The following is a 9,130-nucleotide window of genomic DNA, read 5'->3' as shown; positions in this document are numbered from 1 at the left end:
TATTTACTCTGCTGTGTGTTCCCCTGACCTATGTTCAGATTTAACAGTATGTGGGTAGGTCTTCGACCCGATATCACTACTGTTAACAGAAACACAATGTAGTCTGGTCCCTGATCTACAATAGAGACAAATAGGCAAACACTCCTTACCTGGGCCTCCTGTTTAAGGCTGCATGTTTTCTTCTTGGGATCCAGTTTCCCGCTTTTCAGCCACAGATCAGACAGTAAACAGCCTCTTTACACACAACAATTCAGTCGGAGGTCTTTTCATTCAAGAAGAACCATTTATGCATATTCTCCAGCATACATGTCTAACCAGCCATGCACTCTGACCTGTAGCTTACCAAGGGAATTCCGGATTACAAGGATCACAATGTGAAATAAGTTGTTAAAACCAGACTGTAGTTATCAGTAGGCTTTTCTAAGTGACAGCCGATAACACAGGAGGCTCGGGTTCGGAAAGTTTTAGTAGTGTACACAGGCAGGCTAAATAATATACAGTCCAAGTATGAGAGTTTTGTCTGACTCTATACAGTAAGCAGTTTCTTTATATAGTGTTTACAATCAGCTTTTGCCCACCTTACTGGCGTGGTCGGTCACAGGGCATTTCCATCACTATGGTCCGCAATAGTCTATACATACGTGGGTGCTGGGGTCGTGCTTTTAAAATGTTTTCCCATGGGAATAACACAGCCTTGCAAGGCACCTTGTACATTACAGTATCCTTTTGTGATTGTAGCTGTTTCAAGGACCCTAGACTGTTACGATACAGTGGACAGTTAATTTCTTAATACGTTGCTTTGTCTCTCTGGTAAGGAGTTGTACTGCTATCTTCGATAGAGCTCACAAGGCCATCCTCCTCTGGGGAAGGAGTGCTGTTATGCATGTACATACATTTATTGTTCTGTAACCCAGCAAATAATTAATGATGACAGACATGAGCCTGCTGTACTGCTTACTGCCAGGTTCAGAATTCCATCACACTACAGCTTAGCTTCACCAATTACATGCAGGCTTAGTTCTACTGCCATATTATGCGGTACAATTCAATGCATTATATAGTATTTGAGTCTAAACTGGAACTTCATATGTGTTTCTATATATTTCTGAACAACATACATCCGGCCATATGCATGTTGTTCCGTCCTTTACCTTGACCGTGTGTATTTGTCCGTCCAGCTACGCTACTCTCCACATGTGATGTCCCAGCTTCCCTTCTTTGCCTGTAGCACCCTGTTAGGACGTCCTGTTTGGTAGGCACCTGTTCCGCTATATGTGATCGACTTCACTGCATAGATAATCATCGATGCGGTGGTCCAACGACCCGACTTGTCCACATGTGTACAGTTATGTGCACCGTGTCGTATGCAAACCTAGATGGTTTGGATGGGTACATACTACATGCGGGATGTACACATTCTGCTGACACATTCACATGCAGCCATTTATATATCTGTACCTGCGGTGGGTTGGTGACATGTGGAGTGCGTATTTGCCCGCGTGGCACTGCCTAACACAAACATCTTACCACAGTTCAGGTATGCACATTGTGTGTGGTTGTATAGCTGCACACGGATGCTAGCAGGTTTGGGTGCAGAGGTATACATGGGTGGGACTGACATGTACAATGAGGCTATTGTGTAGTACATCCGAATGCATGGGTTCTGCTTCTGGATATTACACTTCATCATACGCCATCCAGTGTATGCAACAGAGACGTTGCTGGGTGTGGGATATGTTGCTATGCACATGTTTGCCTGTGTTTGAGGTATCTTGCTTCCTTACTGTTGTTATGTCAACACAGCTACCCGGCTATGTACTGTCACTCCTGCTTGTGACCATTATGGTTGGCACCTTTTCCAATGCCCATAGTGGGGCATGTTATGTGGAAAGTTCGGAATTTGCAGGACTACACATACCCACGGCTAGTGCAGTTGACAGAACTTCACTTGTTTGCCATACTATAAGCTTATTCTGTAAGCATTTGGGTTCCTTATTTATATTCTTATGCCATGTCTGTGTTTCATATAGTAATGTATATGTTTTATGCTACTATTACATGTATATTGCGGGAATTTTCTTGACAGGGGATCGGAGGTCATTTTCCATTTTTACGATTGTTGCAGGGACACAACTGTCCAATCAGGGACTGTCCATGGCACATTGGGACAGCAGGTAACCCTGGTGACCATGGCCATGTCGCTACTGGGGTTTCCACCTTTTCCAGTTTCGATCTGGGATATTTCCGGGACTCACATCTGACTTTACAGGCCGTTACTAACAAGCGGTCACTATATAGCATAGAACTTCACTTGTTTGCCTAAATATAAGCTTATTGTTGTGGCAATTTGCTTGCTTATTCTGTTTCTTGTGTCATTTAGGTATTTCTGTTACAGAAATAACCAATTCATGCTACCATTACATTAAATACGGGATATCATTGTGTCCTACAATCGTAGCACATCAGCCATTTCTAATACGTTTTGGGTCACAACTGGCCATGGAGAGACTGCCCCAACCAAAGTGGGACAGGTGGTGACCTTAATCGCTGCTCCTATGTCGGTGCGGTGCGCTGACATGCGGCTGTACACCTTCTCTGAGTGTAAACACTGACGGTGCATTGCGGGATGAACGCGGTCTTATGCGTATCCTTTGCTCCTTGGACGGGTACACTTATGCCTTCGTGGCTTGTATTTGCTTCTCCGTTAATTTGGGACAGGTACTATGTTGCATACTGTACGTGCGTTTCATTCTGCACGGGACCTGGCTGCTGCCATTACTATTGTGGGCAGACCGTGGCTGTCAGCACATTAGGTTGCTCACCTCATGCCGGCTTAAACACGCCTCCAGACGCATCCTACCTGGGCTCGCTCACGTACACTACGCACGTGTCTGTGATTCCGGTGCACTCTCATTAATATGTATATGGCGCTACTGCGCCGGCTATTCACTGCACCGCCGGCGCAGGCCTTACGCCGGCCTTACACCGAGCTTCATGAATCCCGGGGTTTGTTTGCCCCATTTACTTTATAAGAGAAAGAATAAACCAAAGATGAGACTCGTAAAAAAACAAATATGAAAAAATGAAAAACTAGATCATAAAATAGTTTGACAAAGTAATTATTATTTTACATATTTAAATTTTGCCTGCTCAGTTCTAGGTGTTTTTTGGTATTAGAGTTTGAGGAGTGGAGTTTGATCATGTGGTGTGCAAGTGTCTTTTTTAAACTTTGCACTAATTGTGTATATTCATTCTGACGAAAAATGAAAAACTTGAAGACGAAAGTGCTTGCTATAATAACATATACTTGTAAAGTCTACCCTTCATTTAATTTACAGATAAAACAATAGAGGTTGATAAACAAAGGAAAATGAGGTGGGGAATTACTCATCATGGATGGAAGGAAGGGACAGGTAGACACAGCACACTATCCTATACACTGAGGTTAAATGAGGTAGAGCCATATGCATATATCTGCCATTGTCCTGATACAAAGGGAGAGATACAAGGACATCCTTCTGCACTCTGGCTCTGTGTTTAATGCAAGACTTGTGTGTTAGAGGTCTGTTAATGCATACCTTTCTGAACCCTTACAATCTGTACTTATCTTGGAGACACCGCCAGCAGCAACCTGCTCACCAGTCCATAGGACATCAATAACAGATGCCAGATGCCAGCAGCTTCTGAGTGACGAAAATCCCACAGATACTGTACTGCCCCAGATACAGCCTATGATGAAAGAATAAGAAGAGGAGCCCACCCTAAAGGAAGTAAGAACAGCACTAAGGAAAATGAAGTCAGGGAAAACAGAGTTCATGGCAGTTAAAGGTGATTGGTGAATTAGGTGAGAAATAGCTCCTGAGGGTACTCATAGCAGTAAGCAGAGGCGTGCATATCATAGGTGGCTGCAGATTAAGCATTCTAGTGTCAGTTGTGCAAGAACAAAGGGGCATTCCTAATTTGGGGCACTACAGAGGTATCAAACTCCTGTCATACTGCATGAAAGTGCTGGATAAAGGAATATGCAGAGTAGCAGAAAGTAAGATGGGAGATGTTCATATTCAGATCAGGATGCAGCACAACTGACCTGATGTTTGCAGTGAGACAGATAGTTGAGAAGAATCTAGTGGTTAGGAAAGAGTCCAACTGGTTATTCCTAGACTTGGAGAAAGATATGTAAATGTCCCAAAAAAGCTGATTTGGAGATTCCTGTGATGGTTCAAAGCCACAAAAACATTGGTAGGTTTGGTAGAATTAGTGCAGGATATGTACAAAAACCCAGTGACAAAGGTATGACTAGTGTTCTCAGTGGTGGTGGCTCTGCATCAGGGCTCAGCTCTGAGCCCACTAATGTTCATACTGGTGATGGATTACATTAGCAAACAGGTCAAAGTGGACAGATCAACAAAGTTGCTGTATGCAGATGAAGTGGCATTATAGGCAGACTGACAGACTCTCAGCAAGAACTTCAGCAAAGGCTAGGAAAATGGAATGCAAAATTGAAGAGAGATGGGGTGAAACTGACTACAGACAAAGACAGTTTTCATAACAGCAAATGAGGGGAATCAGAAGAAGCTAAAATTTTAGATAGATGGGAAGACAGTGGAACAGATTAACAGCTTCAGGTATCTGGTAAGGGTGGTTGAGGAGAAGGGAAGTCTGAATGAGGAGGTCAAAGCTAGAATCAGAGGGGCTGTAGCCAACTGGCACAGAGTGTCCTGGGTAGTGTGACAGAAAAAATGCCAAAGAAACTGAAAAATAAGGTGTGCAAAACAGTGGTGCGAAAAGTACTGCTGTATGGTACAGAAACCTGGATACTGAAGGCAGAGCTGTTGAGGAAACTAGAGGTGATAGAGATGAAGTGCCTGAGTTGGGAGACAGGATGTACACTTTGGGACACAAGAAGAAATTAGGACATCAGTGCAGAAGCCAAAGTAGCTCCATCTGCAGAAAAGGTGAAAGAGATGTAACTGGCTTGGGAGGAATACAGACAAGGTCATGACAATCAACTGTGGTTTTCATTTTGCATTTAAGTTGTGCCAGCATCCATCATGTGGCATTCATTAATTACAGTTTGTCTCCTCCTGGGTTTTGCCAACTCTCAAAGCTTGTCATCTACCTCCACCTGGTCACAGGATATAATCAACCACATTAACAAGTTAAATACTACATGGAAGGCTGGACAAAACTTTTACAATGTGGATCAGAGTTATTTGACACGTCTGCATGGTACAATTCTGCATGGTCCAAAACTGCCTTTAAAGACTTCCTATTCTGGAAAAGTGAAGCTTCCTGATAACTCTGATTCATGAACTCAGTGGCCCAATTGTCCAACAATCAGAGATTTGGGATCAGGGATCTTGTGGCTCATGTTGTACATTTGGTGCTGTAGAGTCCATGTCTGACCATGTTTGCATCCACTCTGGTGGAAAGCAAAATGTGGAGGTATCTGCTGAAGATCTGCTTTCAAGCTGTGGCTTTGAGTGTGGAATGGGATGCAAGGGTGGCTATCCATTGGGACTGTGGCAGTACTGGACTGAAAGTAGCTTGGTGTTGGGGGGCTGTATGGTTCTGGCATAGGTTGCAGGCCATATACTATTCCTCCCTGTGAACATCACGTGAATGGCTCATGGCCACCATGTTCTGGAGAAGGAGGTGACATGCCACCCTGTGTGAAAAAGTGTAATGCTGGTTATACTCCTTCATATGAAAAGGACAAGATTTACGGTGAATCTGTCCACAGTGTCCCTTCCTCTCCTGAAAGCATAATGGAAGAAATTTATAAGAATGGACCTGTGGAGAGGGCCTTCACTGTGTATGAGGACTTCCTGCTCTATAAATCAGGTGTGTACCAGCATCACACTGGAGAAGCAGTCGGGGGTCATGCTATTAAGATCTTTGGCTGGGGCAAAGAAAATAACACACCTTACTGGCTGGCTGCTAACTCATGGAATACAGACTGGGGTGATAATGGCTACTTTAAAATCCTCCGTGGGAAGGATCATTGTGGTATTGAGTCTGAGATTCAGGCTGGAATTCCAAAAATTGCAGCAGAGCTTTCTAACAGCATCCTCTTTTGAAAAGTACAAGAAGTGTTTTGTAGAAACAGTCAGCGAGAAAACATTACTGAAAATCACTGCTTTTTGTTTTAAATTTATTTATTTATTTAAATTTAAGGACATACTTTTTAACTGTTATAATGAAAGCCAGTTCCAAATCATGCTTGCCTAAGTGCAATTAGGTTTTACTTTTTTAATTGTATTAGTTTTAGCCTTGGGTTTACATGAGACTACTTATAAGAATGACACCTTTTATAACTGACCATAAATTGAGAACCATGTTTTTTTTTTTATCAGTACATTCTAATTGGGAGACTTTTTGCTCTAATTTGCATGTAAACTGTATTGTGTATTGTAGCTCCAATGGCGCGGGTGGGGGTTTTCTCTAGTAACTGACTTTAGCCCTGCTTATGAGAAGTGCCCACTGTTCTCCTAGCAGTCTTGCTGATATCGGAACACTACACATTCAGACATTCATAGGACATGGCATCATTTAGTTCAGGAAATGTTTAACAGATAGCATGATGCCAGGGTAATCCTATGGGCTAGGCCTGTAAAGGCTCCAGGGCCATTAGCCTAGTACACACCTATGAACCTATGAACCTATTATGGAGAGTCAGGCATAGGAGCAGGAAAGAAGAAGATAATTTGGTGAAGAAGATTTGGGAAAGTCAGGAAAAAGGAAAAGAGGATGTCCAAAAAAGAGATGAGTAGATTGAGTGAGAAAAAACCTGCAACAGTCAGGCTGACCATCCAAGAAGGTAGTAGAATGTCAATGAATCAAGAAATATGGTAACAATTTATATGACACCCTGAACCCATGTAAAAAATGGGAAAAGGGAGATGATGATGTTGATTTGAGGATGGGATGTTCATCTTGGAGACACAATTACATGGCAGTGTTGCTCCATTGCTGCCAGAGCCATCTCACAAGAGTTTTTCCACATTCATGGATCAAGACTTGGCAATGGTAATAGAGGGGTAGCCATATGTTTTGTACCAGACTGAGTACTGAGATACGTATCTACTATTGTCAGTAGTTCCATTACATGCACGCTACTGCCAAAGACTTAGATTGTGGGCTTATGCTTTCTCTGTCAACATCCAGCAAGGAGTGAGATTCATTAATATGATACCACAATGTTCGCTGAGTGTCATAACTTTCCTGCTATAATCATACACATTTATTCCCCCACTTACTGGGGTAAGATCATTAAGGCAGCCATCAATGGATTGTTCTGTTTTATGGCCTAACACCTCCCTGGATGGCTGATTTATGTGTTGATAGATGTGACCACTTACTATGACTCCATTTTGCTCCCACACATATAAGATGCAAGCTACCATGCAAATTCAGCTTGGTAAAACCAACCAAATGCTTACAGCATAAATACTATATATTGTGATCTCTGTCTCTAGCATGTGCTGTCATTTCAGCAGGCTGGACCACCTGTCTGCCTCAAAGATGGGAGACCTGGCATCAGCTGCTCTATCCCGCTCATCCACACTGGCTTCCCCACCTCCTGGGTTGCCAAACTCAGATCACTGGGGTCACAGTCAGGGCTTTATCTATCTGCATCATGAATGCAGATGTACAAGAGGGTAAGATGTTAGAAATTGTTCCTACAGAAAACTTGAGGTTCACCCCATACTATCTATCATATTCTTAATTCTAAGGGAGATTATTGATATGAAGGCTGAACTAATCAGTTGGTTAGATCGCTCTACCTGGACTACTCTTCAAGTGAACTGTTTATCAGACATACTAAGAATACTTAAACATGGATGGCCTGAAATGCTCCTTGACCTCAAACTATTGTCAAGAAGTGCAAAGGATCCTATTTTCCTGACATAAGCAAAACCATGTCCATTGCCCTGGACTAAGCAGCAGGATTTCACATTCACCTCATTCTCCCGCAACAGACCATGATGTGATTCTGATCTTATAGGCTTGCCAAAGAGCAGGAGGAGGATAAATGGAGACAATCAACACTTGGAAGTGACATATTTGTAATTATAGCTTCTGTACTTTAGTGCTTCCATTAGAAAGCAAAATCCCTGTTCTGGAAGATCTTTGTAACCTCAAATCGATTGTTCTGATTTTAACAGAAGATTGATAAAATCCAGTCTTTGTCTGAAAAATAATGTGAAAATGCTGACCTTTTTTTTTTCTCCAGTTAATACAGTTAGGCTAGATTGCTTGCAACCCTTCTCAGCTGCTTTGGTAGCCCACTCCAAAATCATGACCCCTAATTATCGGGTCTATATTACGTTATTAAATACTAATGTAATCAAAAATGTAATAGTTGACCCATAAATGTCAAAGTGCTAGAACCTCCAACATTTCAATGAAGATCTCAGTACAGTGCAGAAATGGAAGTTTTCCATTGTCTGCACTGTAGTGCAATCTCGGAGTTGGTATATTTAAGTAGCGGGGGTGTGGGGGGGTGCAGCCCCCCATGTGGGAGGTACTAGGGGACTTGCCCCCCTGCTTACAGTGTTTAAATGGCTTGTTTGGATAGTTTTTTTCTTTTTATTAACTGTTCAAAGTTTTAGCACTTCGATATTTACGGGTCGACGATTACGTTTTCTATTACGTTAGTATTGGGGAAGTGAGGTGAGGCCTACCAGGGTTCTTACGTCTATGTCATTATTTTCAGTTATATGCACCTGTTATGACCAGATATTACTGAGAGAGAGAATGTTACTGAAACAGAGTAGTTTTCCCTAATGTTTTTAAAGAGCATTTGATGAGACCCCTCTTAAATAAAGTCATCTACTTGCTTGTTTCAAGTTTGTTAACTGTTTTTCAAATTCTGGAGTCGGTAGTACCTAGTAAACTGGAAAATTCTTAAGACAAACAGAACATGCACAATACCTTCTAATATTGCTTCAGGAGAGTGAGGTATAATTATAAAAGAGTGATGTGATCCTGCTAATAAATATCTTGCTTTAGCAAGAGTTCAGGGACTGCCTTTTACTTTTGCTTGTTCTTGTTTCTTAACAATACTGAACTCCATAAATCATGGTCTACTTCTGTAACATCTAAGGTATATCTGCAAAGTGGTGTA

The 9,130-nt window shown here is 42.1% G+C and overlaps 1 pseudogene; it reads left to right on the top strand.

Moving 5' to 3' along the window:
- The first annotated feature begins 5,051 nt into the window (after positions 1 to 5,051).
- On the top strand, positions 5,052 to 6,080 carry LOC122801183 (annotated as a pseudogene).
- Positions 6,081 to 9,130: the final 3,050 nt, after the last annotated feature.

The sequence above is a fragment of the Protopterus annectens genome, chromosome 4.part1 (genome assembly GCF_019279795.1).
Source record: "Protopterus annectens isolate FY-2018-M chromosome 4.part1, PAN1.0, whole genome shotgun sequence".
Lineage (NCBI taxonomy): Eukaryota > Metazoa > Chordata > Ceratodontiformes > Protopteridae > Protopterus > Protopterus annectens.
Note: the sequence above shows the minus strand (reverse complement) of the source record. Positions and strands in the feature narration are given on the sequence as shown.